The sequence below is a fragment of the Ixodes scapularis genome, unplaced genomic scaffold, assembly GCF_016920785.2.
Source record: "Ixodes scapularis isolate PalLabHiFi unplaced genomic scaffold, ASM1692078v2 PGA_scaffold0__279_contigs__length_252992795, whole genome shotgun sequence".
Lineage (NCBI taxonomy): Eukaryota > Metazoa > Arthropoda > Arachnida > Ixodida > Ixodidae > Ixodes > Ixodes scapularis.
The window spans coordinates 131,862,156-131,879,029 of record NW_024609835.1 but is presented as its reverse complement, the minus strand read 5'-3'; positions in this window follow the sequence as shown (position 1 = coordinate 131,879,029).

The window sequence follows — 16,874 nt, the reverse complement described above, 5'->3', positions numbered from 1 at the left end:
GCTTCCATCGATCCTTTTTGTTTTGCCGCATGAGTTACGCCGCAACTCCGAAATCACAAGTAAAATCGCGCCGTGTGAATCAGGACATATTCCCATAGTGCGATTTGGCCTACAATTTTGCAGTCGCGACATCCCCAGTGCGGCAAAAATAGCGTGCTGGAAGCTGACGTGTTTTGCGTCACAACTGCAAAATCCCGAGCAAAATCGGATCACATGTGAACCAGGGATCAGTCCCTTGTTCGTATCATATGCGCTTTATATTTTTATCGCTGGAGGATCCTCCAGCGATAAAAAATGGGAAATAACAATCTCAAACCCAGGCTGAGAAGAGAGCGGCTGCGCATAAAACAAGGTTTTTGCTTTTTACGGCACTCTTGGTATCTGTGTTGTTCTTGGAGCTTCGTTAATGCTCTACTGGCGTTCTTGCACTCCGATATGGGCGAAGGTTTCTAAAAAAGCGGAGCCTTGCAAAAAGCGCAGACCCACTACTGTGTGATGGCGTCAGCATAAACAAACATGGCGGCGCCCATAAAACAGAGCAGGCACTGGTCCTATAAGCTCCTCGTCTTATCCAAAAAAAAAAAAAAAAAGTCTTGGCACCGAGGGCGCGCTTTGCCATTTTAATTATCTTATTTTCCTGAAATGATCTCTAATGATCTAGCAAAACACGTTTCCATACTCCGGTTCACATTAAAGGGACAATGAAGATGATTTTATTATTTTTTTTTAAATGATGTTTTTAGGCTTCTTGAGAACCTAGCATGCTGCCCAATTTTTTGTAGACATTCGTGACGCGTATTTTTGTGCCTAGGAAAGAAGTAAAGAAACCGAAACTGGACAATCTCCATTCTCATTTCTGGGACTCTGAAAACGGAGGTGAAGTAGGGAGTGACGTCAGGTGTGAATAGTCGGTACCGGTAGTATTTAAGAGAACGAGACTCTCGTGGTTACCGCGGTGGGTTATACCAGCGCGGTGGCGCGATCGTTTCGTCGTATCTGTCAACATGGACGACAATGCCGCTCTCGCGAGCGAGTTCGAGCAGTTCGGGCTTCCGTTGAGTAACCTAACACCAGCGGAACGGGAGTACGTGTGTGGCGGCCTTCGCCATCACACGACGGAGACCGCCCAGCCGGCAACGAGCGGTCCGCAGGCTTCGAAGCAGTGAGAAACATTCGCGCGGGCGAGACGAGAGCGGCGCGTTGCCGAAGCACAAGGACGCGCTAAAGTTGAGGCTTGGGCAAGTTGGTGCATACTTCGAAATTAAAAACAGCGAAAAAAGACGAGGACCAGATGAAGAAGTAACACGGACGCAGCGGGGGAGATGCCGAGGGGAAAGCGCCAGCGACCAAGCTGTTCCGGGACGCTCCCCAAGAAGGGGAAAATAAACAGCACCATTTTTTAGTTTTCACCGAAGTCGGGCGGCCTTTTTTCGTCGTCACTGGTCTCCAGTCGACCGTTAGAACAGCCATCTACAGCGCACAAATCTGGCATGACTACCATTTTGCAGAGTCCTTCGAGTACCCTGTTCCCAAAGTTAACACGACACCGACATCTCAAACCAAAACCAAACGTCTCCCACGTGTTCTTTTTTTATTATTATTTTTCGTTGTTTGCCCATGCTTGCTCGTTGCCCGTTTCGCGTCCAGCGTAGCAAAGAGAAAAACAATCATGCTGTTTTATTTACGGTGTAGTAATCATTTTTGTTCCGATTTATACTTTTCGTGGCTATTCAAGCGGAAATTAGAACAGTATTCCCAAAAATCGCGAACCAAAACGTGACCGAGGGCACGTCTCTGGTTTCGGCACGTCTCTCGTTTCAACGTCACAAGCGACGCTGACGCGTCTCTTGTGACGTCGCGCTCCTTGGCCCCGCACCAGTCACGTGAGCTCCGCTTCTCCTGGCTTCTCCCGCAACTCTCGGGCCGTCGCCCCAGTCGATCCCGGTACGATTATTACGCGACTGTCTAATTGATTTGCGCGGCACACAAGCACCGGTATCGGCTGAAATTTGGGCAACGTGGCCTGAGACGTGCCTGGAGCCCAGTTCAATCGCCAAAAAGATATGCGAAAGGGCCTTCATTGTTCCTTTAAGTCTGACCTCAGCCAAAGTACACGATCGGACGGAGTCAGTCAAAGAGCGCCAACAGTGTATTGTCATGGTGCTCGTCGAGCTTGTTGTCTTGGTGGCTTTGGTGACGTGAGCGACCGAAAGCGTCGCTGTGGTCGGCCTTCCACGATTGGCTGAACACTGACTATGACGTCAGAAAAGGATTTATCATCGACGGAAATAAGAGGAATGAAAGAACTTTCATTTTCACGGTGTTGGCAGTGTTCCTTTGAGAGCGCAATGATTTCAAGCTTCCACCACACTCTAAGAAAAAGAGAGCACCCCCCCTCTAGTAATCATGCGTTTTGACGGCTGTAACTACCCCACAGGCTTACTTAACTACCCACTGGGCTCAAGCCATTGAGCGTTACCACCCTGTTGGCAAGTGACAAGCATGGGGTAGTCACGTCTTATAAACTCTTGAATTGAACATTCAAGTACATGCAGCCGTTCAATAGTAAAAGTCACTTAAAAAATCTCAAAAAGTACTTGAAACTTGTTTTCTTTGTGCGTTGGTTACCATTTATTCAAATCTGAACCGGTTCGAAACAGGCGTGTGGCTCAGTTCGCCTAAACTGACAGAAAACAAACATGCGAAAGAGTACAGGCAACCTTGGTAGGCACCTACTGAAACCCGAGGCAGATAAAAAGTATCGCGGTTGTCCGTTTTGGTTCCGTCGCGGGTTTTACCATGATGCACTGCTAGGTTGGCAGCTGGCGTCGTGCTCGAGGAATTTAACCAAATCCCAAATCTCTAGAAAAGCACAGGAAGCTACGCACAGGCGTGAGTTGACTGGAATGTTCGCCGGACGAGATACTCTTGTCGTCTTTTATTGTGCGGTTCAGTAAAGAGCGTGATCTCATTAAAGGTGTGATCGGTCAGTTCTCCGTGCAGATCAGTTGGAAATGGCCTCCTCGGTTCTGCCGAACTTGCACGCCTGTCATACCCAATTTTTTTGCTTTCAAGTGCAGTGAAGTATTAAGCATTGAGCACCACGACTGAGGCGAGACAGGACGAACGTACACAGATATTCATCTTGGTTTTAAAAGCGCACAAAAGACGAGGACAAAGTAAGAAACACAAACGACGGACGAGCGCTCACTCGCATCTGATAGGTTTCATTAGAACCTCAGAAAACACAAAAAGCATCCCGCCCCCCCCCCCCCACCCCCCCCCCCCCCCCAGATCGCTCATGCGCACCGCAGCTCCTTGTTGTCAATCTACTCATCTTAAAAACTGTAAAATCACGATGTTTGCGTGCTGACACGTGTCGTTGTTTTTAGAAACGCCAACTCGGCCTCAGTCAATGCAAGGGAGGGTTGGCTTATGCATCCCTCTCCCCGAGAAGCTATCTGAAAGGCCTCCAATATCTCTCTCGAGGCCTTTCAGATAGCTTCTCGGGCCTTTCAGATAGCTTCTCGGGGAGAGGGATGCATAAGCCAACCCTCCCTTGCATTGACTGAGGCCGAGTTGGCGTTTCTAAAGACAACGACACGTGTCAGCACGTAAACATCGTGATTTTACAGTTTTTAAGATGTGTAGATTGACAACAAGGAGCTGCGGTGCGCATGAGCGATCTGGGGGGGGGGTGGGGGGGGGCGGGATGCTTTTTGTGTTTTCTGAGGTTCTAATAAAACCTATCAGTTGCGAGTGAGCGCTCGTCCGTCGTTTGTGTTTCTTACTTTGTCCTCGTCTTTTGTGCGCTTTTAAAACCAAGATGAATAACTACCAACTAGCCCAACTTCCCACTCTAGTACACAGATATCTGGGATCATGCCTGTGTATTTGAGTATTTCTCTGTCTTGGGATATATGATTCGCCTTCACTGGCTCATTTGGCACATTTCATCGAGCATACTCGATAAAAAATGCTTCAAACAAGTGTGTGTCATCCAAGGTGGAGTACTTTGAAGAGGACTAGGATTTCAGGCCTTTCGGCACGCGTTCCTTTTACCTATATAAAGGATTCCAAGTAAAATTCCAAAAATAAGGCGTTGGCAAACATACACGTGCTATTCGGTCTAGATTTTTTTTTTTTTTTTTAGAAAAAGTACTGCTGCAGAAACCAGTAGGTGCAGCACAGAGAACTATATTCTCGGCGTTCTTTGAGGCTTGAGGCCGGTTCAGACACTTGAGTTTGAATGCGTGTGACAGCGTTGCGTCGAGAACCGAAAGCGACTCACCGGCACATCTGTGCTTCGTATGAAGCGTGGAATCCTATTCAAGGAATCGTCTTGGCACGCGAAATAAGTAGGGTGACCACCCGTCCCGCGACTCGCGGGACTGTCCCGCATTGAGGGCGTGTGTCCCGCGTCCCGCCAGAAATTTCCAAATCTTCAAAATGTCCCGAATTTTATACTGTAGTAAGATTCACTCTGCAACTCAAGGTGCTGCCAAACAACGGGGCACGGGGAAGCGCGGAGGTTGCTTGTAATCGTGTGAATCACAATGATACGCCATTTTCTATCCAAGCATTGCGGAAGCGACCGTCGTTCTTGAAGGACACCCGACGCGCATGCTCTGTCGTGCCGCTCCCCTTAGTGGCAAAATATTGTAAGAGAAAATTGTTCGCCAAAAGTTTAAATATAAAATATTGTAACTATTTCAAGTCCCTGCGTCAATGTTAAATGATTGGTGTTGTTTTTTTTTTTTTTTTTTTTTTTTTAGTGAAGACAGTTCGACAAGGCATAAAGCGTGCAAAATTGCAACGGTCGAAAAAGAATTACATAATGTTAAAAATCTGTGTAGGACCATTTTGATGAAAGTAAGCGTTGACGAAAAAGATTTACTGTTTCTCATTTCCATTTGATGCGCTGCGTTCTGCTAAAGTCAATTTTTATGTTTTCAACTTCGACACATTTAGGAACGCATTTAGCGTAAAAGGTACATCACTGGGTCTGAAAATTATTTCAGCTTGATTGCTGTAATACAGTTAGCAGATGTATAAACATAACAGAATATTAAATGTGTTACAGAGCCTCGGTTCGTGGTGTGCGTGTTAAAAAAATTCCTCTAACCCCCTAGCAGGGGGGTGGTCACCCTAGATATAAGCAGCAGGGATGTCCTGGTTTCTCGCTGCCGCAACGCAGTCAAACGCAACTGTCTGAACCAGGCTTCAGATCATTTAGCATACGTATTTCGCGTTCGCTGTAGGTGAAGGCACGGGCCCGAAAACGGCAATTCTGCACTGTCCTCTTGGCGTGAGCGCGAGCGCATAGAACGCATATTTGAATGACACGCGCTTGAGCAGAAACAATAGACCGATCTCACCAAGCGTTCGACTCATGCGCGAGGCAGCCATAACTTTAGTTCACAGGGGGCAATCGGCAGTGCACGAGACTGCTCGTGCCCTGCACGCGCAGAGCTCCAGCGAGGTTGTAGCACGCGCAGAAAGACTAAAGTTCCCTCGATGCATTGCGGCAGCGGTGGCGTAGTCAAACTGGCTGGTGAGATCGGTCTATTGTAGCTAAAAGAAGAAAACTGAAACAACGCTTCGGGGAGGACCGGCGGACGGGCTTCGCTATAATCACCTGCGCGCGCTCAGTGTACTCAACATTTACTCAACCGCCGCTGAAGTCATTCGGATATGTAAAAAGAGAAAAGAAAATGCATCAGTGTGTTCAGAAAGTTATGATAGCTGAAATTGGTTTCGATAATTAATACAATTAATTAAACGGGCTTCTGTATGCTTGAAGTGTAGGCAAGCGAGAAAACAAAACTGATCAAAACGTGGCGTGTAGCGACTATTCAATTTGATTTATAAGCTGCAGTTCACTTTTTCAATGAATTACATACGAGATACGAGCGTTTTCCGAAGGGCAGTAGAGGAAAATAATATATACGAATAAATCTTGCACAGTCTTTTCGTATTTATGCAAAATATGACAGTGGTCCACCATCCTAATTGGTCACAAAAAATACAGCAGTATATAAGCTGGTGGTGTCGACTAGTCGTGTATATAGGAATGTAGAGTGTCAAAATCTCATGTTGTACCTTATGCTGTTGGTGACCGCGTTCATGTAGAATATTGTATGGTGTCCGCACATCGCGTATGTGTGAAGTGTGGTGTGGAATATGTAGTATGTGCACGTCAGGCGAGGCGCTCACAGCAAAGACTGTTGGTTTCTTTTTTCTTACTTTGAGCACTGTCCGTTAGGTGGCGCGTGTCGCCGCCCAATTCAAGGAGTCGCGCGTTCATGTCTACTTATTTGAGTGAAAAGCATGGAGGCGCTGCATAGCTCCACGGAGCAGCCACAATGGGTTTGGTTCTCGGCCTCTCGTCCCAGTGGGATCAGTCCCATAGCCAGTTGAATGGGTGTTCCGTGCGGTGAATAGTGCGTGCACAGACGCGGTGGGGATTACCAGGGACTTGAAAGTGGATAACAAATGCTAACAGGTAAGCAGGAGCGTTGAACGATCGAAACCGACGCCACTTAAATCGGTGATGCCTCGCCTCGCCACTGTCAACCGAAAACGCCGGATCACTTGCGGCAAGCACAGCAAGCAGATTCTCTGTTCAACAAAGACATCATTTCATTTGTCGCTATACGATTCCTTCTTTGAATGTTTTCTGGCCGCCAAGTAAATGCAGCCGGCCGCGCGAAAGCAGTCGCGGACAAACCCCCTCGAATGCCCCCCCTCACATCGCCGCCCCTACTCGTAATAAGTGCGGTGCCGGTGCTTCGAGGCGCGTTTTGGAGTGTTTTAGTGCGCACGGAAGGCAGCAAACGGGCATGCGCACTTGAGAATTGTATTTTAGCAAAAAGCAGTCCAGCTCGCTAGGCCTTACACGTATTGCTCCACTGTCGCTTGCCAGCCGCCATGTTGCTTTCGGGGGTGCTCACTGTGACTACCTGTTGATTTCATGCCGCGTGACTACGCATGGGGTCGTTAGTATTACTAATGGGGGGTAGCGATATCTGTCACGGCTTCTGACTACCCCAAATGTAGGACCCTACGACTACCCTTTTGTTGAGAGTGTATGCTATTTACAAACACCATCGAACTTGTTGTTTGCAAGGTAATGACGTCAAAAGGGGGAACCATAGGAGGGCGCCACCAAAACAACTCGCCGCTAATAGCAGCCAGACCAATCACGCGCAGTGAACGCGGCGTGAATCTGCGCTTTTTTTCGGGCGTGTTGTTTGGCTTAGCCGGTGATATCAAACACACAAAGAAGACGAGCACTTTGACGATGTACATTTGTCACTGCGTGATTGACTCCGGTGGATCACAGACCGCAGGTCGGTCTTAATTAAAAACGTAAAATAATAATAAAAATGTTTATTTTCCGTCAAAACAGTGAATGACGGAGGAAGACCGTGAAAAGAAGCTGCACGAGCCCTCGCAACAAAGAGGGAGGGGGGGGGGGGGCTTCTTCCTTACATTTCGCAGCAGTGACACAAAAAACTAAACACAAAACGCAGGAAAACGTGGCAATTAAAAAAAAAACATAAAACAGTTTAAAGAAAATTAGAAAGATAAAAAAGTACTGCATCCCACAAATATACATACCGGCACAGTATAGTTCAGTGCAAACGAAAAAAAAAAAACACGTTTATTACAAACAAGGTTTCAACGATTGCCATTATGCATTTACTGTAAAGTCATACTTAAAAAAAATGCTCGGTGATCTTGTGCTGATGAAGTAGGGAGATATATGTTTTGGGTTTCAAAATAGTTAAGTAATTTAGGAAGTGTACTTGACAACATTTTCTGACCGTACGTTGCTTTTGTCATTTTCGAGCCTTCCAGTACTCCGTGTTTCGGGTGGGATAAGTGGTCAGTCTTAGTGTTAGGGTCGCAAGTTCAAGATAACTATGACCATTTTTGCACGAATGATTCAAAATGCACGCACGGTCAATAGTTTCATACAAACTTCACAGGATGATTCAACTTTGATTCAAAATTTATTCATATTCAAGCCCTTAAAAAGAGGTTTGCTATGATGGTCATACGATACATTACAGATGGCTCCTGTAATGTCTTTCTGTAAGACAATAATTTATTTAAATTACTATTTCTGGTACTCTCCTAGACGACATGGTAATAATTTATATGAGAAAGAAATAATCAATCAAATCAAAAAATCAATCTGGGCACAAACGTGAACTGACTTGCCGAGACATTTTATTGGGATGTCAAACGGTGAAGCGCAGCCCTCCGATGCTCATTTATTACCAGAGGCTTGCCCATGGTGACGTCAGCTGCTATATCAGGGCCCTTAAGCTGGACACTCGGCGAGATCGTCGGCGAGGTATCTAACCGCTGCGATTGGCCAGCGCCGCGCTTGACCCTGGCGCTGACCAATCGCGGCGGTCAGATATCCCGCCGACTTTCATGCCGATTTTCCAGCTTAAAGTCTCTAAAGGAATTGGAACGGTTCCACGTTTGTGCTTTTTCTTCTAATAAAAATAGCACTTCAAATTTTATGTTAGGGGAAATAAAAACTTTAAAGCAGCATCTACTGTTTTAGACTATACTTTATACACAGTGCCGTGTGCGTGAAGAAGCTGGGAACGCGCACGGCTGCCACACAGAAGAACGATGTTCGAATCCCACTCAACACGGCCCTTTTTCAACGTGAAAGGTTCTTTGGCTAGGTGTTCGGCCTTTCGTAAAGCCTAAAAGTGAAGCCTGGATAAAAGCGTGGCCGCGAGGCTCTGCACTGATTGGTTGACGGGTGGGGGAGAGTAGTAGTAAAAGTGTACACGACCAGCTCAATAATCAATCAGTATAAAACATGTGTTTCCGATGGGAACATATGTCTCTGATATATCTAGTGTGAGGTCGATACGTTTCTGTTCTCCAACCTAACTGTTCGGATATATGACAAACTGGTTGCCCGTTTTAAGGTGTGACGTAGTAGCGAGCTCTTTATAAATCAACCAATCCAGCGCGCGCGCCGTTGGTAACGTGTTTTGAACCGTTGGTTGAACCGTTGGTTTGTCGCAGGAAGGACCTTTCGAAATAAAGTTAAGGAACTTTATTAAAGGAAATTTACTGACACCTTTAGTGCTGACTGATCAGTGTTTCAGCTACTTGAGAACCAGTCTTCTTTATATTGAAACTAAAGGTTCGTGCGAAAAATGGTTTCTAAGAATTTCGCTTATTTTGACAATAATAAAAATGGCATGTCTAGGCCTGTCGCGTGAGAGCTTTTGATCGTCGAAATGGCTCATGCACGGCGGACCTTCACAGCACATAGTAGTTAACATAGTGAGCCTCAGTGTTCGAGCGTGTCTACCGTTCGTGCAACGCATGTATCGCTCATGGCTACTTGTCTACGCTTTGTTACCTTATCCTAGTTTTGTAAAAAGGTACAGCGATGCCATCAACAGCGCAACAACGTAGCTCATCGAACTGCTACATTCCCACGAACGCTCACGCAAAGGCAGCGAGCACAGTACCACCGACCCAGTAAAATCTGGTGAGCGAGCGGCCACTGACCAAGAAGCCGGCAAATAGGCTTTGCGCCTCGAAGCATACCTCCACGTCGTCCGAGTAGTGGTGGACGGCAAGGTCGTTATAGCATATAATTTTAGGCACACAACAGTGGCGTAGCCAGTATTTTATTTCGGGGGGGGGGGGAGGGGGGGGGGCGAAGATCTAATGGTATGAATTCCCCCCCCTCCACAATGGCGAAGCAGGGTGAGCTCGGCGGTACAGACGCTCACGCAAAGATTAGTGAGGCGCTGTTAAGATAAAACGGGCAAAGCTGCATTGTCGTTTTTGAAAACGGAGCACGGTTTTTTTCCAGGATTACGGGCGTGGTGGCTCCCTGCTCTACTTCCGTCGTAGTAGCGGCCCGCCAACTTTGAAAGCTTCCTCACGGCACAATACTCCCCCCGCTTTTAGAGGTAGCGCTGCATTACCAACGCGTGAAGGCCACAACGCGTGAAGGCTCTGTTTTATGGGCGCCACCATATTTGTTTATGCTCACGCAATGACACGGTAAAAAAAAGGGGGGGGGGGGGCTGTGCCTTTTGCGAGGCACCCTTTTTTGTACAAACCTTCGAACATATCGTAGTGCAAGAACGTCTGGAATGGCGGAGTCACCAAGCTCCAAGAACAACACCAATGCCTGGAGCGCTGTAAAGAGCAAAAACCTTGTTTAATGCGCAGCCCCTTACTTCACTAGAGCCTGCGCTTGGGATTGTTGTTTGATATTTTTATCGGTGAGGGCTAGGATTTCGGACACTGGTCTATAGGCAACCTGCGATGTTGTTTGGTTTGGAGCTATCTAGCGACTGAAGCAAGAAACATTGGGTATGCCTGGGAGTGGCAGCTGCATTGTTCAAAAGTGAGCTATTACTCTGGTGGTGCCGCTATAGCCTCGTGTCTGAAGCAAGAAATACTGAGTAGGCCAGGAAGTCGCAATCGCATAACATGCAAGTACGGCGGAAGCTGCGGCTAAGCGGGCCAATCAGAACGTGACTACGTATCACCGGAGTGCGCTTTTACTGCGAAGAAGTATCAAGATTTTCGCTGTGTCATGCTCCAATATGTGTGAGTTGCGCTCGTATACATACCGGGTATCGAAGCCGTCGGCACGCAATGGGGGGCTTATCGTTCACCCTTTGCCAGGTTACACCGAGGCAGGGTATTACCTTGAGCTCTCACTCTGCACCACCTGGCTGTTACCGGCAGGCTATACTGTCACAAGAAATTATGCAGCCAAAAACAAAATCGACGCTGGAAAAAATAGAACAACCGTCCTCGCACAAACACTAGGGTTCCATATATAGGGCAAGGGTAATTTTGAACAATCACGAAACCGAAATCTATTATCCATTAAAGGTTTAAAAAGTTTGTGATACAGAACAAGATGCGGAAAAAAAGAGAGTATTATTTTTGCTAGGCCGCTTTATCTTGCAGCGTGGTCCAAAGACAGTAGCAGCATATCTTCGGGGTGATGAGAAATCATGAGTCGGAACTCGTTGTTTCGTCACTCGGAGAAATGACATGACAGACCACGCAAACCACACGCCGAACGCGAAAACGAACTTGAATACCCTTGCGCCTATGATCAGTGATTATATGAAGGCTCCTCGTAGTTTCTAATGTTCCATGAAACGAAAAGATTAATCAAATAACGAATTGCATCGGATGCCACCTCGACATGCAAATCAGAAAGCAAGACGGACTTCATCGCATCCGTGAGCGACCATAGAGCGTCTCGATGTAGGGAATTTACACGAAGTGAGGGAAACTTCGTCGTCGAGGAAGGGGAAATTTTAGGCGTCCAATTAAAGAGAGGGAAACATGAAACGCCCGTCACGTCTGCGCCACAGGCGGCCGCCCTCTGTCCGGAGGCCCTATTCCCAAACCCCTATCGGCTCCGCGCGTAACAACGGCGGAAGCTGAGCGCTCGTTCTCTTCAATACGACGGCTGAAAACATACCTGAGGGCGTCCACTTCCAATGAGCGACTGCTCAGTCTAGTTAGTGGTTTTGATTTTTACCGCGACATTGAGGTTCAAGCGGTGAACATCCTGGATATCGTTTTTCGTGAACGCAGGCGGCTGCATCTTAATATGTTGGCGCTTGGCATAAACGAAATGATCAAAAGAGACCGTCAATTGTTTTCTGAAATAACTAGTCACAGTTACTTTTTTATTCGCAGTAATTTCTAGTCCGAAGTACGTATTTCTGATCAGTACACACGGAGTGCCTGAGCGCAGCGCCACCCGTCGCTTAGAGTACAATTGTTTTTACAATTAATTTTATACTTCTTACATTGCTGACGTTGTGTTATACTCTCACCATTTGTGCGTTTTATTATGTCCTTTCTAGTTTGATTTAACTATGTATTTCGGTCAGGATGGTTTGTTATACTTTGCCTTGAAATCGCCATCCTTCACTACACAAATGTTTCGAAATATCCGTTGTCTGAATATCCGAGATCAAGTTCCGCATCCCATACAATAAACATGAATGAAGACGTATTGACTATTTTATTTATTTAAGTATTTTCTACCCCACAAACATTCTTCCCGTAAGGATGTAAGTTGAAGATAGTCCGCGCTCCCCCCTTGCTCCGTGCCCCGTGAAAAACCGACTGCGTGAGCACGGTAGCGAGCGGGCCCAATGGGCACCTTAGGGGAGAGGGTTGGACCCTCGAACCTCTCCCCATTGCCTACGCCACTGGGTACGGGCATCTGAAGGCCACTTTGCCTCTGAATCGCAGCCAGTAATTCCTTCTCCTCGCTGTCACTGTTGCTCTCGGATTGATGATTCAAAAGCACCAACCGCAAAGCCTGCTTACTGGATGCCGCCGCATTGTTGACACTGAAAACTTGAAGATTTTCTCCGTGCAACATCCGTGCACACGCGTGCCGTGCGCGCCGCCAAAGAGATTCCCAGTGCGACTCCAGTGGAGGCGGCGAGCTCAATGAAGGATGCGATAGCCATCCGGTGCGCACGGAATGCGCACCCGTAAACCTAACGAAAGACGCTATTATATATACGAATAGATAAGTTGGATATCGGAAACATATCGATATCAGAAACTAGATATCCGAACAGGTCGGACATCGAAAACATATCGATATCAGAAGCATGTGTTCTTATCGGAAATACATGTTTTCATATTGATTGAATATTGAGCTGATCGTGTACACTTTTACTACTACTAGAGAGGAGTGAGGTGCTCGGCGCTGAATGGTTAACGCGGAGGTCATGTGACCAGGGATGGAATGAGGAGGAGAGGTAGGCTTGGAGACAAGGTTGGAGAGCAGGAGTGGGATAGAGGGTTCTCGAAGACCACCAGTTTTATCATATAAAGTGCACATGCCACGCGTTAAATTATCGGATGAAAAACGCCATAAACGTAGGTGCTGGCTGAACAGGCTGAACGTGCAGCTAAACAAACTTTGCTCAACGTCTCTGACGCTAGAACGTTTCACGTTGGCGACACAATTGCCTAGCAATTTCTCATACATTTTATAAATCTATATGCTTCTGTAAAGTTACAGCCAATTCTCAGCTATGACCATGTGTTCTGGTTTAGAATATTCCTGAACGTACCACGCGTATTTGAGCAGCGGTAGGACCCTGTTTCCAAACGGTCACCCTTCCGTCGCTGACGCAAGATGTGCATTACTTACTTACGCTTGAAGGCACAAGTTCGACTCATAAGACATATATCTTAGGTTTTACATTCTTTTACCATCTTCCCTCCGTGGCAATATTTCTAAGAGCTTAATAAAGCACATCTCCCACGTGGTTTGAGTGAGTGATTCCACCATAGTTAACATGTGGTTTAAGAACAAACTATTTGAAATAACAAAAAATTGCATTTCGACACGAAGTAGTCTTGTACCCCACTAAACTTAACCCATTTAAACTCTTAACTATTTATACTTCGAAAAGCTAATAAATTTTTATAACATTTCGTAGAATACACCTACACGGCATTTTAATATTAATTTTTGCCCCTTTGCTACTCCTTGTATATTAAAGTCAGCGTTCGTTCAATCGAATCGGCAAAGTTATTTTCATGAGGAACAAGGCAATTTGTTTAAAAGTAAATGTTGTTGTTATTGTTGTTGTTTTAGTTTAAGGCGTACAAAAAGAAGTACTATCTCGAATTTGTTGAACCCTGAAACTTGTTAAAGCAGCGTTTTCAAGATATCTTCTTGGTCTATGTTTATTTAGTCAAAGATGTAAATCCAACGGTGATAGCAAAAACCCAAAATGCAACCTTCGTTATTTTTTTAAATTTGTGTTTAATTTTCGAGATTTATTAAAAGAGCGTAAATTATTCGCCAGTGGTTGACGTCGGCCAATATTTTTTTAAACCTCCCGTGGATACCACACATTCAGGTTGTTGTTGGTTGAGTATAAAAGTTGGGTGTATACAAATATATAAAAAATGTAAGGAAGCATAATCGTGGAAACTATGCGCAAAGCATCTCGCATCTGGATTTTTTTTTTTTTTTTGGCGCACGCAATTTTAAGGCAAATGCGTTAGAAACAATGGCCGCCTCCCGCAAAGATATTGGTGCAAGTTGTACCTCTGCACGTATGCATTTGCACAAAGAGTGTTTTGTATAGTGGTATCAATATCGGCGTTTGTTTCGGTTATTGGGGAGGGGGATGAGTTAGTAATGCTAACGTTTGGAGCTCATTATCATTTATATATATGTAATATGCAACATATGCATGTAACGTTGTTGTAGACCTTACTTCGACATATGTGTCAATTAAAGAACAGTAAATTATTCATATTTTTGTATTGATACAATCGTGTCTCCAATTCAATCAGGTGCTACGACGAAGTCATCAACCATCCTTTCATCTGGGGAAATCCGGACTGCGAGCACATAGTGGCTTCTCTAGGACAGGTATGGGGAATTCTATCCCCTCCGCAAGTTATGCACACCTTACACTGTGAATTACGGAAAACTAGTCAATTTTTACAAGCCATACTTCCTAGCATATATATATATATATATATTTAAGGACTCTCTATAGTGTCATTAGCGGCAAGAATTAATTTTTCTTTACAACTGAAAATTTTGAAATTCCCTATTGAAAAGGTCCAATTAGATATCGTATTATAAAAATTGTAAAACTAATACAATATAGTTAATTGTATTTGGGATACAATAAGTGCTATTTAGATTAGAATCTAAGCAGTTACTTTACCCCAATAAGGGTATTATATTGTATTTTAGCGTATTATGGAAATCAACATGGTAATCGGGATTACCAATAATGTAGCCATAGGCACTGGTTTACGATATGGGTAAACCCAAGGAGCACTTTTTGGGATTACCAATACTGGTAGTCCTAATTAACAATTGCCCTTAATGTTAAAATCACGTTCCGAGCCACATTTCTTAGAAATGCCGAGGTTCTGGTTTCTTTTGTTTCTGAAGTTACAAAAAGAGTGGAACTGTCCAATGATGAGACGAAGACTGGACTGAAGTAAAAAAGGTATTGAATATGTGCTAAAAGGTTAAGATAAAAACTGAAAGAACATGTTAAGTAATTAGAGTCTGTACTTTCGTGCTCAAGGTGCAATAGAAAGTACTTACCTTTCAACAGGACGAGGCTAACTTGTGGTCTCATCATGGGAACTGCGGAAAAAGGTTAACGATCAGTGTGTATGGAAGGAATCAGAGTCGCTAGGTAGTAATATCAAAACTACATTAGCAAGACAGGTTCCCAATTGTTTACAAAAGTTTGCCATCCATTGGGGCAGAATGCACACGTCCGCAAGCAAGCATATTAGAACTAGAAAGCTTCAATCAAGGTTCAGTGGGTCGTTCACCGCGAAGTAAACAAAACAAACTGCCTACCATGCTCATTTCAATTCATTACCCCTTTTTCATAATCATACAGCAGAATATGAAACGCTCTCGTATCTCTTGAAACAACGAAGTTACAGCCCCAGCTTTCACCTCGAGTACTGTGAGAAAGGTGTCCGAAAGATACCCAATTAGTGAATGCGAAAGGCGGTGCCTAATTTTGGTAATATATACATACCTTAGGGGACATAACGCAACAGAGATTTAAGGATTAAACCTGCAAGAGAGTACCCTAAATATGGGGACAAGGCACACGAATCCGGGCACGTGGATGAAATATTTACCGTAACATCCCGACTAAATACCCTTACCCGAGTAATCGGCCACACCAATTTAAAAAAAAATATATATATATATTTTTTTAGAAAACACCGAGTCATCACCCACCCCTACAAAAAACCGAACAAGGTGTACTTGTACCGCGGCTTGTTCGCTCCCTGCTGCCCCCGAGTTTACTCGGGCTGACAATACTTTTTTTTTATGGAACCCACATTTTTAGTCTTGGTTTCACCTGGTGAGGCAGGGGGATACTTTTGTGAAGCTTCCTCCCTACGCGCTTCCGAGTCAACATTTTGGCAATGGAGCCCCCGGGCTTTGATTTAGCTCCCCTTGACGAATACTGAAACTCATATAGGCGGGCAATAGCTCACCTAAAAATACGTGCTCTTGGTAACCGAGAACAAACTCGTGTTTCTGATTGGCAGCCACTTGCTGCCAAGAATTGCTGCACATATCCGAAAGAACCCAGTCTTAGTCTAATACAGATAGTTAGGCCGGACAGAGTAAGAAAAGCCTGACACAAGACCACTATAAAGACAGAAAATAGATTGTCTGTGAGGAATGAAACACACAACATAGATAGGCAACAATTACTCACCTTAAAAACACTTGCAATGAGCGGCAAAAATCTAACTTCCGGCCTTTATTGGCTAGCGCTTGCCTCCGAGACCTGCATGTATAAGAAAGGACCTAGGCTTAGTCAAACCTGGGTGCCTTTGCAGGAGAGACAATCATATACCAATGCAAGCCGATTACACATAGGAAATCGCATCCAAGAGGAATGAAACACAAAACTCATATAAGCGGGCAATAGCTCACATTGAATATACTTAACTCTCGGTGGCCGAGAACAAACTCGTGTTTCTGATAGGCAGTCATTTGCTCCTAACAATACCTGCACATATCCGAAAAAACCCAGACTTAGTCTAACACAGATGCTTTGGTCAGACAGACGCACAAAAGCCTGATACAAGACCAAAGAAAGCAGGAAAAAGTGTCTGCGAGAGATGAAAACAGATCCAGGTGGAAAGTCTCGTTATCTATTTCACCTTAGTCAAATAGTGTGGGCCATCTTACCAAAAAAATGCGTCTTCGCTAAAAAATATAAATATATTTCGCCTCATTCAACAGAGTTTACTGACAAGGATACCTGCACACAAGAACAAGTCAG